Genomic DNA, 18,793 nt, shown 5'->3' on the forward strand with positions numbered 1-18,793 from the left:
TAAAACCATTTTCTAATTCATTTCCTCCGTATAACTCTTCAATATATTACACCCATCTATCGACTTTACCTTTCGTATTATATATAGGTGTACCATCTTTGTTTAACACATTATTAGATTTTAATTTATGTACCCCAAAATTTTCCTTAACTTTCCTGTATGCTCCGTCTATTTTACCAATGTTCATTTCTCTTTCCACTTCTGAACACTTTTCTTTAATCCACTCTTCTTTCGCCAGTTTGCACTTCCTGTTTATAGCATTTCTTAATTGCCGATAGTTCCTTTTACTTTCTTCATCACTAGCATTCTTATATTTTCTACGTTCATCCATCAGCTGCAATATATCGTCTGAAACCCAAGGTTTTCTACCAGTTCTCTTTATTCCGCCTAAGTTCGCTTCTGCTGATTTAAGAATTTCCTTTTTAACATTCTCCCATTCTTCTTCTACATTTTCTATCTTATCTTTTTTACTCAGACCTCTAGCGATGTCCTCCTCAAAAATCTTCTTTACCTCCTCTTCCTCAAGCTTCTCTAAATTCCACCGATTCATCTGACACCTTTTCTTCAGGTTTTTAAACCCCAATCTACATTTCATTATCACCAAATTATGGTCGCTATCAATGTCTGCTCCAGGGTAAGTTTTGCAGTCCACGAGTTGATTTCTAAATCTTTGCTTAACCATGATATAATCTATCTGATACCTTGCAGTATCGCCTGGCTTTTTCCAAGTGTATATTCTTCTATTATGATTTTTAAATTGGGTGTTGGCAATTACTAAATTATACTTCGTGCAAAACTCTATAAGTCGGTCCCCTCTTTCATTCCTTTTGCCCAGCCCGTATTCACCCACTATATTTCCTTCCTTGCCTTTTCCAATGCTTGCATTCCAATCTCCAACTATTATTAAATTTTCATCTCCTTTTACGTGTTTAATTGCTTCATCAATCTCTTCGTATACACATTCTACCTCATCATCATCATGGGCGCTTGTAGGCATATAGACGTTAACAATCGTTGTCGGTTTAGGTTTTGAATTTATCCTTATTACAATGACTCTATCGCTATGCGTCTTGAAATACTCCACTCTCCTCCCTATTTTCTTGTTCATCACGAAACCTACTCCTGCCTGCCCATTATTTGACGCTGAGTTAATTACTCTAAAGTCACCCGACCAAAAGTCGCCTTCCTCTTCCCACCGAACCTCACTAATTCCTACTATATCCACGTTTACCCTATCCATTTCCCTTTTTAAATTCTCTAGCCTACCAACCTTTTTTAAGCTTCTAACATTCCACGCTCCGACTCGTAGAATGTTATTTTTAACTTTTCTGGTGACCCCTTCCTTAGTAGTCCCCACCCGGAGATCCGAACGGGGGACTATTTTACCTCCGGAATATTTTACCAAGGAAGGCGCCTCCATTATTGCTTTTGAAAATGCAGAGCCACATTTTCTTGGAAAAAAAAACAGCTGTAGTTTTCCATTGCTTTCAGCTGCGCAGTACTCAGAGGACTGAGTGATGTTGATACGGCCGTTTAAGTCGTCCTGACTCACGCTCCTAACAACTACTGAAAGAGCTGCTGCCCTCTTTCAGGAATCATTCCTTAGTCTGGCTCTCAACAGATACCTCTCCGATATGGTTGCACCTTCGGTCCAGCTATTCTGTATCCCTGAGCACTCAATATGCGATAAAATATTATAATTCAAAATGATATATTACCTGTGACAGTATTATTTTTCCTGAGCATTAACAAATTATTTATATTTATATTTTCTAATTTCAAACTATTTAGATTAATCAATAAATCTGAATGCTGCACCTTTTCCACATTCAATTCATTTACATCAATAAAATATTTATCATATATTTATTTGTTATTATTTATATTATTTATTATTACGATTATCATTTGGTACAATTATTCTTAAACTTTCTGATTCTAATAAATATTTTATTTCAACATATAATTGCTGGATTTTAAATTATATATATAAAATTTAAAATGCATTTATATAATATATATATATATATATATATATATATATATATATATATATTGTGTGTATTATTCTATTTCATTGTACATAAGTTGTAATATAAACTTGTAATTTTATCTTGTCACATACTCTGGTATGCAGTACAGTTCTTCAAATGTTCAACAAAATATCTTTATATACAGTCTCATGTAATATTAAATTCTTTTTTTATATAATGCATAATAAGCATCACTTTCACACAACATAATTAAATCATTTCTAGTTAAGTATTTCATAATTATATTTCTAAATTTGTAAAATTTTCTGAATTTTTCAGCTAAATTATTTTATTTAAACCTTGTCCTTTAATAATATATTTTATAATTAGTAAAATTTAAATAATTTAATATATCTAGTCTGGTTCAAATTCATTATCACTGCTATTTATTACATCCATTTTCCTTTATGAATTATTAATATATAATATTTTAAATAATCTTTATAGTAATATTTCTTTATAATGATAAATAATGCATCTTATTTTAAAACATACTGTAAAATATTTAAAATAATTCACATAATAATCAACATACGAGTATATCCTCATATTATTAAAACATATTCTATTATATATATATATATATATATATATTGTTTTACTAAAATGTGTAATCAATTAGTTCATAATTACTTACTTATTTCATTAACATCACTTTTACCACAATATTAACTTCATTACTATTTATTATTATTTGGCAACAGTACTGTTTAGCTTATTTTTTACTTCATTTAATATTATTTTGTCATTAGGATCCACATTTCCTGTAATCATTTTTATAATTGAACCTAAGCTATTTATTATACCACATTTTCTATGCCAGTTATTATTATTATTATTACCACTTAACAAAATTATTTCTTATTCACTTATTACTAACGTCTATTACATAACTTTCTCTGTTATAAACATTATACAATTCATTGCTACTTAATATTTTAATACAAGTTTGTATACATCATTTTAATTCATTCACATAAATATTATTCAATTCTATATTATAAAACAACTTGTTCTTAACATAGTAACAAAATATAAAATTACGATAGGCATTCTGCTCTAGGAAAGGGATGGATCGATGATAGGATTTAAATAAGGATTATTACTTATATATTTTTTTATTTTATTGAATTTTATTTTAATAGCATATCTATTGTAATACCTCTTCATAATGCCACTAGCTAAATAATTATTTTGGGTATTCCTTTTTTATTTAAATTATTTAAGGGACCAGTTAAAATTATTACTATTAAATTACGAATATAATTATTTCATTTTTCAAACATGTTTCGCATTTATTAATTTAATTCTACACCAATTACAGTTTCTTGTATTACAAAATGATTATTTTTCCTACACAATAATTATTTATTATTTTTTGTAATTCATCATTATTAACAATATCTAATAATTTATTATTACATTTAAATGTAGTTGGCTATCTTAAAATATTCTGCTAATATTAAATTATATTTAACTGTGTATTTTGTTTCTATATATGTGTGTTTACTTGCTTTACTGCATTAGTATCTTTTTAATGTCAGTTACTTATCTCATAATATGTGCAGCTATCCATCTTATTTAGATAATTGGCTTGTAGAGGTAGGCTGCACTTGACTTACATAGACTTTTATTCATAAAAAATATTTTTACTCCTCAATTATTTCATATATCACTTACTATAACATAATTATTTTCAAAAAATGATGTCATTCACAAAATTATCTTAGAAATACAATCTATACTGTATATTTAATATCAAATACTCTCTGACAAAATTAATTATATTATTAAAAACATTATTTTCAGATATTTCTACATTTAATTTTGTCGTAGTATTTTTCAAACAATTTAGTATTTTTCATAATTATATCTATTGGTTTTAAATGTCAATTATATTATTCTTTGCTAAATTAAAGGAGCTAAATTAAACGTTACTGTTACAATGAATCTTTTATATTTCAATTAATCTGTATATTATGCTACTTGTTCAATAAATAAAATTTTACATAATTCACAATACTTAAATCATTTATGCATTTTAATGTATTTTATTAGTTTATTTAATCTTGACCTAGATTTTTTTCAATGTCACTTACAATTATAACATCATTTCTCTTTATTTAAAAATTAATTACTTATACAACAATTCTCCTTAAAATAAACATATTATTTCTTCATTAATAATATATAACAAAGTATTTTCAAATAATCTTCATAATAACATTTATTCATAGTAATACATTTATTTCAAACAATTATATTGGATGCATAACTTACATATTTTTTATTTTTATTTTTGCATTAAAAATTATTTTCTAACATTTTATTTTATTATATATATTAAAAAGATTTTTCATTGTGATGTAGCCTTGGTAATATCATCTAATGTACGTGACGGTTAATCTTCGTTGTACAGCTGTGAAATTATCTCCTTCTTACATACTTTTATTCATCTTAACATTGTTAACATAATAAATAAAATTATTTTATTTCATAGTAAAATTCAATTCTCTTTTATTTTATTCAAAAAATTGTTTTATCTCAATAGATAAAAATTCTTCATGAAATTAATCCTATTATTTCACTTAATATTTGATTCATTTAAGTATTTATAAAATTTAATAACAATGCCCAACAAAAAATTTTTTTTTGAATGTTTCCTTCACTTCACGAGTCAAATCTTACTAATTTTGGGTTGAGAAAAACAAATATGACAAAGAAAAATTTTTATTAGCTCTAGTTTCTGTGGTATACAATAGGTGGAAGTATTTTATTTTAACGGATTAAGAGAAAACAATACATTTTAATTACATATACCAACAACATAGAAAGTTCATTTGACATTTAATGTTAGTTATATTCTAAGAGTTTTTAATTGATGGAGGAATACCTGGCAGTTGGTTGGGTCTGAAGATAATCATATGTGGCTTCATGAGATCGTTGTCTTTTGGCTTTTCTCTTGTGAGTTCTGGAGCATCCCTACACACAGACCAGCAGTAATCTGCAAGCATTGCTCATTCTAACGGCCCTGATATCTTTGTTTCATTACAGAAAATATCCTGATGGAATCTTTCTCTGTGTTCATCACTGACAACTCCACAACTGAGAGGAAAAAAGTCCAGGTGTGAGTGAAGAAAATGGATTTTAAGGGACGTGTTGCATCCAAGTTGATGGTATTTTTGCATTAGTACTGTCACCAACTGTAGTTTTCACCTTTTTGTTAACTGAAGATCCATAAATGACTGACTTCCCAAGCTTCCTTTTTTTTCCTCTAACATTTGGTCAAATGCAGGATTCTTTACAAGTTGTCGAATTTGTGGCCAACAAAAATACTTTGCTTAACTTTTGTATCACTTAATGTAAGAAACTTGTCTCTTAAGTACTTAAAGGTCTGTCCTTGGTGGTTCATACTTTTTCATAAAAAAAAAAATTTTGACAAAATTTATCATCATACCCAGCTTTATATGAAGGAGTGGAAAAAGAACATCTTTTGGGTTCATGAGAGGCTCTGCGATGACATTTTTCTTGCTAGAGTTAAGATTTCTTGCAGGCCAGTCTGCTTGAAAATAATGTGATCCCTACTGTTCCACATACATAAAAAGCAGCAGTATTTGGTGTACCCCAGTTGCATTCCTAAGAGTACAGCCATGAATTTTAGATTAGCACAGATTTTCCACTTGTGTTCACATATTTGATTGAGTCTAGGAGGATTGCCATGTTTGCATAAGTCTCTTTCATGTGAATTGCATGACCAACAGAAATAGAAGGAAGACTGTTGCCGTTGTGAAGTAATACAGCTTTCAAATTAAGCTTGGAGGAGTCTATGAATGCCTCCAATCAGTTGGATCATGATTCAAATTCAAACATTTTATCAAGCCATTAACATCGCAGCAAACAACATGATTGTTTTTCTTCTCAAAAAAAGAAAGGAGATCCCTATGATGATTGCTTGTACTGTGAGACCCTGACATCACGTTGGAGAAGATTCCATTGCTTTAGTCTTGACCCTAGAAGTTCTGCCTTATCCTTCGACAAATCAAGATCTTGAATGAGATCATTCAATTCCGCTTGACTCAGTCTGTGCGGTTTATCATCTTTTTCATCAAAATCAGAGGAGTCATGGGATGTAAAAGGCTTTCTGGGTTCTTCTTCTTCAACACTAGCTTCATTTTCTACTTCAAGCTCATAATTTTGGGGTGGAGTAGGAACTGGTAAACTATCTGAATGTGGAATAGGTCGAATAGCAGATGGAAGATTAAGGTATTGAACTGTTCCTCTTTTCTTCACTGACAATCCTGCCTTTATAGGTGGAGTGAAGCAGAAATAGCAGTTATCTGTATGGTTTGTAGGCTCCCACCAAACCGCAGGCACAGCAAAAGCCATAGATTGTTTTTTATTTTTCAACCATTCTCGTAGTATAATTGAACAAGAGTTGCAACATATATGTAGAGCCCATGACTTATCCTGGTCCCCTACCTTCATACAAAAATAATGCTGACTGGCAGACTTCACAAGAGGCGTCAAAATGTGTTTCTGATATGAAAATGTTATCTCACCACAAATTTAACAAAAATGATTCACTGAATTTATACATTTTCATAGTATTTTGATTTAACAAATGTTTCACTTCAAAAGCACTCAAAAACCAGAAACTCCAAAACAAAATTACCCCCAAACTAAAAATGTAGATTGGGTAAAAAATGACATGTCATTGTATCTACAAAGCAAAAGATAATTGGTCATTTTTATGGTAATTTTTTAATTCAGCAGATGGAAATACATTAGAATAAGCTGTTTTTGAACCCGAAACATTTTCGGGCAGGGCAGGGTAATCAATAATACTTCTTAACATGTATATAACATTTAATAAGAATTAATATCTTTAGTAATATCTTTTAATAATATCTTTAGTTCCTATTAATATATTTTCCATCATAATTTATTTTTATCAGTACAATAAAAACTATTTAAAATAAATAATTAATCACTAATAATTCTTCTTCGAAATCATTCTATTTCCTTACTAACATAATTTGAGTTAATTACAGGACATTGTTTAAATTCTATTATTACTTTATTTCAAACATTTAATTATTTTATATTCTTACCAATCCAATATCAGAGATTTATTTATTTTAATTATTTCTTACTCATCTTCCAATTCTTACGATTGGTCCTAATATCTAACATAATCAAATTTTTCATGCAATTAATCATATTAAAATTATTACTAATACTTTATTTATAATATTATTATTCTTATTTTTATTACTGGTATTTTTCTTAATTTTTATAGTTTTGGGCAACCAAAATTTATTCATAATATTATTACTTTTGTTTTTCTATTATTGTTTTCATTATCTGGCAACATTTTATAATCATTAATTCTATTTCTTTTCTTATTACCATTATTCCTTTTACTGTAATTATCAGTTTTATTATTATCTTCTTCATTAATAATATTCGATAACATGTACTTATTATTCTTGCATTTCTTCTTATTTTTTGACGATTTATGCTTAATATTCTTTTTATTATATTTAATGTCTTCTTTATTAACATCATTACTTTCATTGCCAATAATAGACTCATATCCAATAACCTTATTATATTTATTACCATAATCATTATCATCAATATCATTGTCATTTATTATTATTATTTCATTAACTTCAATATTATTTGGCAACTTAATATTACCTATCGTTGTTTCATTAACTTCATTCTTCATTCTATTAATTAAATTAAAATTATTATTAGTTCTTCTCATATTTTCCAGCAACATATTAATATTATTTATAATATCATTATTATCATCTTTATCACTATTATTTGACAATTTTTTTTTGTTTTCAGTCATTTGGCTGGTTTGATGCAGCTCTCCAAGATTCCCTAACTAGTGCTAGTCATTTTATTCAGTATACCCCTTACATCCTACACTCCTAACAATTTGTTTTACATATTCCAAATGTTGCCTGCTTGCAAAATTTTTTCCTTCTACCTGTACCACCATTATTAAAGCAACTATTCTAGGATGCCTTAATATGTCCTTAATATGGCCTATAAGTCTGTGTCTTCTTTTAACTATATTTTTTCAAATGCATCTTTCTTCATCAATTTGCTACAACACTTCTTTATTTGTCACTTTATCCACCCATCTGATTTTTAACATTCTTCTGCAGCACCCACCACATTTCAAAAGCTTCCAATCTTTTCTTCTCAGGTACTCCAATCATCCAAGTTTCACTTCCATATAAAGCTATGTCCCAAACATATACTTTCAAAAATGTTTTCCTGATGTTTAAATTAATTTTTGATGTAAACAAATTATATTTCTGACTGAAGGTTTGTTTTGCCTGTGCTATTTGGCATTTTATATCGCTCCTGCTTCGTCCATCATTAGTTATTCTACTTCCTAAATAACAAAATTCTTCTACCTCTGTAATCTTTTCTCTCCCTATTTTTATATTCAGTGGTCCATCTACATTATTTCTACTACATTTCATTACTTTCGTTTTGTTCTTGTTTATTTTCATGCGATAGTTCTTGCGTAGGATCTCATCCACGCCATTCATTGTTTGTTCTAAATCTTTTTTACTCTCAGCTAGAATTACTATATCATCAGCAAATCATAGCATCTTTATCTTTTTGCCTTGTACTGTTACTCCAGATCTAAATTGTTCTTTAACACCATTAACTGCTAGTTCTATGTAAAGATTAAAATGTAACGGGGATAAGGAACATCATTGTTGGACTCCCTTTCTTATTATGGCTTGTTTCTTATGTTCATCAATTTTTACTGTTGTTGTTTGGTTCCTGTAAATGTTAGCAATCGTTCTTCTATCCCTGTACTTGAACCCTAATTTTTTTAAAATGCTGAAGCTTTTATTCCAGTCTATGTTATCAAATCCCTTTTCTAGGTCTATAAATGCCAAGTATGTTGGTTTGTTTTTCTTTAATCTTCCTTCTACTATTAATCTGAGTACTAAAATTGCATCCCTTGTAGAGACAAGGGAAATAATTTCCTTAAAGGGAACAAGGGAAAGTACAGGGGTACTTTCCTGAAATCAAAGTGGTCTTCTCCAAACACTTCTTCCACTCAATTCTTCTGTACAGAATTCTAGTTAAGATTTTTTATGCATGGCTAGTTATACTAATTGTTCTGTTTTCTTCACATTTATCTACTCCTGCTTCCTTTGGTATCATGACTATAACACTCTTTTTGAAGTCTGACGGAATTTCTCCTTTTTTTGTAAATATTACACACCAGTTTGTATAATCTACCTATCGCTTCCACACCTGCACTGCATAGTAATTCTGCAGGTATTCCATCTATTCCAGGAGCCTTTCTGCCATTCAAATCTTTTAATGATCTCTTAAATTCAGATCTCAGTATTGTTTCTCCCCTTTCATACTCTTCGACTTCCTCTTCTTCCTCTATAACACCATTTTCTAATTCATTTCCTCCGTATAACTCTTCAATATATTCCATCCACCTACTGATCTTTCCTTTTGTGTAATAAATCGGTGTATCATCTTTGTTTATTAGATTTTAATTTATGTACCACAACATTTTCCTTAACTTTCATATATGCTCCGTCTCTTTTATCAATGTTCATTTCTCTTTATACTTTTTCTACCAAGCCATGTGGGTTTTTAGTTTTTTTGTATTATTGTGATCTGTTTGTTCTTCGGTGCAAAGGGCTGTAGATTTTTAGGTTCTGTGTGATGCCAAATTAGTTCTTTGGTGACAGTTAGGTGGTGACTGTGGGCATTTCTTGTGGGTCATGAGTCTGGTTGCAGGTTACCTTTGTGATCAATGGATCTGTCCTTTATCTGCGTTAGTCTCACTCAGTCTTTGACTGAGTGCCATAGTTAATAGTTGTGAGACCTGGTAGAGTTTCTAATTTTCCTTCAGTTTCTACCGCTGTGTTTCTTCTACACATTTTGACTAGCTTACTTCTCCTTTAATCTGTGCTGGCATCTGTGGGTACTGTGTCATGGTTAGTTTCCTGGGTGGCTATATTGGATATCCCAACAGTTTGGGTTGTTCTCTAGAAGACCATAGTCTTGAAAATAATGACTTCAATTTCAGTTTAAACACTGAACATTGCAAGGATGTTCTCACTATGGATGGATGCCAAAATTGACATCATATGGACCGTTCATAAGTGTTAATGTGATTCTCATTTATTTTATCATAAACATCTAAGGATATTAGTGTAATCCACTTATAATATTTGGCACATAATTGTTGATTCAGTGCTTTTGTTTCTGTATTGTAATCTTAAATCATTTCAAAGAGTTTGTTAAAGGTTGCCATTGCAACTGTGTGAACACCACTTCATCTTGACCATTGACTTGATACAGCATCAACTTGTGCAAATGTTTACTACATCAAGAATTTGGAATAAAATTTTGTGTGATATCACCAAATGATGTGGTAATGCAATGACATTTTTGTTGGGTTTTTTGATCTTTGTGTACAATTGTCAGCTGAAGTCCACATTTAATGAGAGAATTGTTGGCAATGATTAGTTGATTACGAAGAATTTCATTTTCTTTGTTTACCAGTGAATATTGGTTGGTTTCACAATGGAAATATTATGGTTTTACTTCTTCACCATAAAAATGGTTTTGCTTGTTCATAAATACAGTCTACAAATTTTGCTGCTAGTTTTTCTAAAGTGGACACTAAACACACTGTTACATGAAAATTGTATTTGATTGTCAGTTTGAAGGTAAAGTTCCAAGGAGGGCAGGACATCTGCCCCCTTCAGTTTATACCAAGTACTGCCATTATTCTGCTGAAATTATTTTAAATAGTGTGACAAGGATCTCTGTAGTCTAAGTAATGTCATCTCTATTGAACTAGAATTCATTTTTACCATCTAACTTAGTCTGAAGCTTAGATATTGGATAATGATAATGTATGTTATTTATCATTGATATCACACTGAGATGTATGTTATTTTCATTAAAATCCAACTATGAAATTATAGGCAGAAAAAGTACAAAAACCTCTAGTGTCACACCTGAAAAATGAATTTATAAACTTACCACTTCAACAATCATCTTTTGATTTAGGCTTTAAGTCAAGACTAGAATTAAGAAATTATAATTGAAAAAGAGAATTATCTCATTCAGTTTTATTCCAAACACTGCTATCTTTTTAATCTATTTGTTCTTAATTTATTATAATAAATTTTAAATAACATATTTTATACATTATACGTATATTTTTCTGATCTGATAAGTCAAGAAATAATATGAAAATATATCACAAGGAAAAGTTAAATTGACAGCACATTTAATACAGATTATCTCACTGAAATTTTATTATTATCATTAAATGATCAACTTTGGCTTAGGTCAGGTTTTTCTGACTGGCTTTATTTTTTTTATTACTTTTGCAATATTACCAACAGCAATATTAGAAATGAGCTTAAAGTAGTAACAGAATAAAATTATCAACAAACTTACTTTATAAGACTATAATATACTCATCATCACAGACATCTCTCAATTTTCTGTTAGGAATACTTTCAGATGTACTTCTTGAACTACTGTTAACTAACTGTTGTTAAGAGTAAAACTGAAAACAGAACACAAAAACTTAGTGTTCACAATGAGGAAGATGAATGCTCTGTAAATATAACCTACCAAACTAACTTATTAAGGTAAAGTATTTTTACTCTGTGTTTATTATGCTCTATCATTATAAAATTGCATTAATTAGTAGAACTTAAAAATAACGGAGAATCAAATATTGATTTTTCTTGATGAGTCATAATATTAAAAAAAATGTTAGTGCTAAATTAAAAATAAAAGAAAAAAGCTTGATGGGTAAGGCTCATCTTTGGGAGATTACCATTGCATGTCAATAATACATAAGGAAGTTTCAATGAGAAGATGGAAGTACAAGGCAGAGCATTACAAAGGCGGCATGAAAATTACATGTTAATTTGTGTAATCACAAATTACATATCTACAGACAATTTAACTTTTAATGCACTCAACAAGTAAAATCTTTTAATGAATAATTAATCTAGAAAAATATATCATTATTGAAGTTTGTAACTGTTTATATAATAAAAAGAAAGGAATTTTACACCAGTAATGGGATAATAATGGAGATATTTAAATTCTTGAGAAAATGACTATACTGGTAGCAAACCAAATGAATATTTAAAATCAAATCTAAAGTTTGTGTATGCTCCCTGTTAAATTAGCTTGGAAATTGAAAAAAGACAAAAATTAAATTTTCTGATCTTTAGTTGTAAAATATTGAAAGAAAATTGTTTTAATATAGAAAAATGTATCAATGTTTTAAAGCTATTTAATATCTCTTAACTTTAACTTATGAATGAGGTGAATCACAAATAAAATGAAAGAGTAATTCTTACAGTTTTTCCCTATGAGTATTCAATGTGAGTACCTTTCGTCACACAGCGCACATCCAGCTGATAGTAGAGTTCATCCCGTACTTTAACCAGCATATCTGGAGGAATGGAAACAACAGGTGTTTCAGTCATGTTCCTCAAATTGGATAGATAGTAGATAGTGGAGGCAGATGCACAAGATCCTTTATAAAATTTAAAAGGAAAGAATTAAATGGAGTCAGATCGGGTGATATTAGAGATCACTGCAAACAAATTCTGCCATCAGAAAACATGTAAGTTGGAAAGTCCCTTTTGCATTGTACGAGTTTGGGGATTTTCTGACCCCCTCAGATTTGGGCATTATATGTGCTAACTCTTTCACTAAAATGAAATCTTGACACATTACTAAACACAAAACAACCAAGAAAGTCATCATTTTCATGCTGCAACATTTTTATTGTGACGTCGGCACACACAGCTTAGTTGGTATTATGCTTCAAAGCTTATAGCACTGCTAGTTTGTGGCTGGATTTCCTAACAGATTTTTTAGGACTACACTAGAAAGACTTCTTGACATGTTTTCTTCAGATACCCTTGGTCATCTCATACTCTTCCCTTTACACAAAAATCCTGTTGTTTCAAAGTGATCAAGCCATCAATGAATGCTATTGTCATGCAGAGTTCACAATTAAACTTTTTACAAAATCTATGCCAAATGTTAACTACAGATTCAAAGTATACAAACTGCAAATCACAGAAGGCTTTCAGTTTAGGAGTTTCCATATTTGCTAGTGGCATTGTCAAGAAGAAAGATAATGGTTCTGTAAAAGGGAATCAGTATATGGTCACGTGTGCAATTAAAATATTTCTACCCTGATGCTACTTTAAATTAACACTGTACACCTCATCCAAGAGGTGTTATAACAAATTAACACCTAGATATTATTTTTTATACAACTGATATTTAAAGAAGTGCTAAAAATATGAGTCAAGAAAAATTACAGGTAACAAGAAGTATTTCATCTGATCGGAATATGAAAAACCAACAAGTTACCATTTCAAAAGTACACCATTAGTTAGGCACGGTCAAAACCAGCAACAGAACTGTTTTTAACATGGTACATACAAACAGAAATATAAATAAAATAGAATTAAAACATATTTTGAATGCCAAGGAACAACGCTGCAATCTAATTTCACAGTTTACATTGTTAACTTATTGACCTAACCAACAAGAGTCCTTATGCGATACATGGGGAGTAAGTAAGGAATGATATAGGTAGCTTTTAGTTTTGCTTTTTAACATTTAGCTTTGGTAGTTTAAAAAAATTTAATAGCAGAAGCTTTTATATTTCTTAAAGAGGTGGAGAAACCCCATTTACAGGCACCTACTCAGGGCTCACTTACCTAACAGGTTGGGCTCACTAATAGGTTCCACAAGATGTTATTAAGTGCATATGTGTTCCTGTACACTACCGACTAAACTTCCACCCCTGGCTACCCATCCTTCCTGGTACAGCTGGTGTGCATTACTTCAGGAAGGAGGGAAATACACCCCCACACACTTTCAGACACCACAGTCAACTGACACTGACCTCCCACACTCACAAGGTACCTCACATCAGACTAAAATCACACCACACACTCTACAACATCCAATCATCACTCCAGAATACATACCTCTCACTGCACATTCCACACATCACATCACATCAATCACTCACAACCAATCACATAAACAAACACTTCACAGGCAACTGAACACTACAGCATACTTACCTCACGGGTCACCATCAGTCGCCGTCGGGAGCGAAGTGCCCACGCCCTCATCGCACCCAGGCGACCCCACACGTACGGGGAACCTCCCAGGCTATCAGCCGCGTGCCTGTCCACCTCCACATCTTCCGACGATTCCTTCTTGGCCTACGATTTTCCCTAATTTCGTCATTACCGGTCTTGCAAATCCGGAAATGGCAGATCAATATTCTTCACCCTACAGCATAATCCCCATTAGTTCCTTTGAGTCAAACGTTATGTCCCTTCCAATGGCATCCATCATCTCCTCTCTTTTTGTGTTAAAATGAGGAAAACAAAAGGACACATGGAACGCCGACTCCTCAACCTCACAGTCAGGGCATCCATTCGAATAATCCAACCCAAAACAAAATAGATATTCTCTAAATCCCCCATGGCCTGCCAGCAACTGAGTTAAATTAAAATCCAGCAAGCCATGGGTTCTTTTGGACCATCTTCCAACATCCTTTATTACTCTATAGGTCCACCAGCACTTCTCACATCCGTCCCATCTTTCTTACTATGCTCTCATCAACTCCTCTGTGATCGCTGAACTCACCTCTCTCTTCTCAGTTGGATTCAAGGCACCAAGTTCTTGCAGCCTTCTCCTGCATGCGATCGCTGAGTCTACGGGAAGCATCCCCACCAAGACCTCCGCAGTCTCCAGAGAAACAGTTCTGTAGACTGTTGCAATCTCCGTTTTGGGTGGCAAGGCCTGTTTCACTGCTTCACCGAGTCCGCCAATTATTTCCTGCTTCTCTATGTCCTTTTCCAGGTCTCTTACACGGAGGGTTACCATCCGTGTCCTAGTCTGGATATTTTTGAATTCCCCTGCCTTACATATTTCCTCTTTGACATTTATTTCCATCGCCTCACCTGCCTTCCGGATCAACAGTATCTCCGCCGTCGCAGGTAACCTCACGTCGGTTCTAACTGATTTCAATAATTTAGCATAGGACGCCTTAGACTTCAGGACCAGAGTCTCCGTTTTGTGCTTGCTATCTCCTAGCTCACCACTCCTCCAACTATCGGGGATTCTGCCCACGGGTGCTGTAAGATGCAAATTCTGCCTGTTTTCCTTAGCTCACATGCTACAATCTTCCGTACGTGCATAGACGTACCCTTTCATAGATCTCGACCTGCAGCTCACCCAAATTTCCTCCGTTGTTCAACTTGACTTGTGAAAAGATGTCAACCAACGTCTTTGCGAGGTCAGAAGCGGCCCTCGTGTCCACATCAGCACCATGAAAAATATTCCTCCAGAGTATCACCTCTATCTCCTCCAAAAAGCCTCGCCTCCATCCTTGCAGATAGAACATTGCCGTCCTAACATCGGAGCCGCTCAGCAACCATGCAACCTGTGGGTGCCTTGCGGCCAGACCATCGATCAGCTTGCTCTCAGCTGCCTCCTTAATGTCTACCAGTGCAAGAGTATTCAAGTCTCTCTTTCTCTCCTTTCTGGCAATCTAATTTTAGTATTTCTGTATGCCTCCTTGGGCCAGTTCTTCTTTATAAACTCAACCATCAGCTCTAGGTGCACGCCGTTATCAAGCCCGTCAATTATTGGAAATACTGTATCCATCATAGTCTGTGTGAAGGATTCTGCAGTCTGTCTCCTCTCTACAGATGTAAGAATTGAAGCATCCACTAATTTTCTCAATTCTTTCACAGTTACTGTTAGATCGACCTCAACGTCTTTTATGGCCCGCTTAACATTCTTGTCGACATGACGCCTTAGTTCAAGTGACAAGCGCTCCAACTTTCTCACTCCATCATTCGACTCATGAGAAGTCTTCTCTTCCTCGGTCGAGGATTGGCGGATCTTTCTTGGTCTCTTAGCGCCCTTTCTGGAGTCCGCATCTGATCTATGAGCCACCGGGGGTAACCCTTCGACCCAGAACACGCCGTCGACACACCAGCCCCAGCCTGGGTCCCACAAACTCCTTGCAAATCAACCTTCGACGCAAACTCAGTATCCATCCGCTTATTGGCACCTTCTTCTGTACCAGAAGTGCGGACTGTAAAAATTCTTGCGGAAATGACTCACCCGCCTTGTTCCGAGTAAAATGAGTAAAATATTCTGAAGGAATAGGTAAAAGAAGGAAAGGTAGTAGAGTTAGGATACAGGAAAGTTTCCCTTACAAACCAGGTTAAATCCAAGTTAAACAAATTTACCCAGGTTAACCTAAAATTGTTAACCAACACAATATGGTGACTGATTCCCGCCGACTAGGTTAAAATACCGCCAAATTATAACAGCTGGCCTAAACTTATAACTAATATACCTCAGTAATGACGTCACGTTACTGGTCTTTACTTGTTACTAACCCTAATATATTAATTTATAACTGCAAACACCACTAATATTAATAGTATTACCATATTATCAATTAATAATACTAGTACACAAACCTGCAATAATAATGATCACCAAATATTAATTTTAACTATTCCTCCCATGAGTATTAAGTCTCGTAATAGACAAGTAACAAGGGAGCGATGATCTACTTCCCTCATTTTCACAGGGGTGGCAGGTGATGAGGTTGTGGACTTTGCCCGTAGGAGCTGCCCTGCGGATTGCTTCAGGAGCTCGTGAAGCATACTATTTGCAACTACCTCGAGACGGACACAGTTGCTCTCATCGACTTGATGACCAGTACAAAGGAAACATACGTGCAAAGGTCTACACCAGGATCAGGGCATCCTGGCGAAGATCTTCTTACGTTCTTCTGATGAACAAGCGACTTTAGTCAGGTTGGGCTGGGAGGCGGCCGAGGTTGGTCGGCTTCACCCAACCTTCCCCAACGAGGGAGGTTGGGTGAAGCCGTGTCAGGGCCTTGTAGATAGATCCTTAATGTATAGTTCCTTGTTCTGGCGATACAGAAGAGGTCACACTGTATCAGATCTTTGTGGTCTTTATAGACTCCAAGGGGGCGAGAAACTGGCCGTCAGCGAGGAATAAAAACAGCTCTCTAAATTCATGGAAACATCGGATACGGCCAGGCTTGATATCGGAGTCGCAGCCGACAAGACAGCAGCCAACGATGTGTTCGTCGTTTATAGAAAACCTGGCAAGGCGATCGGATAGGAAGCTCACGGGTTTTTTGAGGGGGTAGGCGCAGACAGGCCCAACAATTCCGAAATACCTACCGTGCAAGGCGACGCTAAGATTGTGATTATCATGTTTAGCGAGAAATTCTTTCCGATCTCCTGAAGTCAATTAAGCAGGAAATCCCCAGTAAGGAAGTGAAAGACATCCTATCTATAATGATAGACAAGATTCAGATCTGCGTCAAAAGCCCAGGGAATGCTGCCAAGTTGCTTCACGAGACTATAAAGAAAAAGATCGCGGGAGCTGATGTGATAATGAATGGAAGGGCGATAAGAAGTCCTTTGTCCACATGAAAGTCTCAAATCTCGGTCTTGATACGTTCTTCAGTCTTAATATAACGACTTTTGGCTATTCCCAGAGGGCTACTGTGGCGCTACTCTTGGTTGTTAATCGTAAGCTCCACGCTATGGGCAAGATCCAAATCGGGTGGATCAGCTACCGTGTCGCCAAATATGAGAAAAAAGCAGTGCTTTAGATGCTGGGATGTGAGTCACCTTGCCTCTAAGTGCAAGAGCCCTGACCGCTCTGCGCTTTTCTTCAACTGTGGCAAGGTCGGCTGCAAAAGGTCTGAATACAAAGATGCGCAGTTTACAAACCTAACTATTATAGAACTGGTAGTAAAGAGTGCCAGAAAAGCAGAAAATAAAAGTTCTCCAAATTAATTTAAACAGAAGCCTATGAGGCTTCTCGGGCGGGCCTAAGATTTGGTTTCAGATATAACAAGATGGAGAAAAGCCGTCTTCATGCTGTGTAGAGAGCCAAATGAAGCATTGGCCGCTAAGATTCAGTGGCCGTTATCGAGGTCTCTGGTGCCTTGTCCGTAATTCGTTGCGGTAGTGGCCCAGGCTATGCCTGCGTAGAGATTTAACACCGCTGTTATTACATTGCTGTATTACAATGCTTTCGAGGATTAGTTGGACGGTTTAATGGTAAAGGTAGGCAAATAGTCGGAAGAAGCCATTATGATAAGAAGTGATTTCGATGCTAAAAACACGCTGAGGGATGGAATGAGGAGTAATGCCTCGGTCGCATTCTCTACAAGGCGACGGCCAGGGCGGGATTCACCTGCCTGAATCAAGACAACTCCTCTAGTTTTAACAAGGATGAGTACACCTCCTACATTGAAGTAACATCCTTGAGACCAAGCGGACTGTGTCAAGTATTAGTGGGAAGCCCTGGAGGACGAGACATTATCAGATCACAACACGATTCTGTATGGTGTCAGTCCTTTCGAGAGTGAGCAGCAGAAGGCTCCTCATTCGTAGTCAGTCAGAAGGTTATGGCTTCCCTTCGAATTAAACTGCTGGCACGTCTCGGCAATACTGACCTCACGGACCTGGAGAGTTTCTCAAGCATCAAGGAGACCCAACCGCGCCGTCAGGCAGACCACCATGGGAAAAGGGTCTATTTCTGGACTGCCGAGATAAATAGGGTGAGACGATCTTGCATAAATGTCAGGCAAAGACTAC

Source organism: Lycorma delicatula, chromosome 1 (assembly GCF_047948215.1).
Source record: "Lycorma delicatula isolate Av1 chromosome 1, ASM4794821v1, whole genome shotgun sequence".
NCBI classification, from domain to species: Eukaryota; Metazoa; Arthropoda; class Insecta; order Hemiptera; family Fulgoridae; genus Lycorma; species Lycorma delicatula.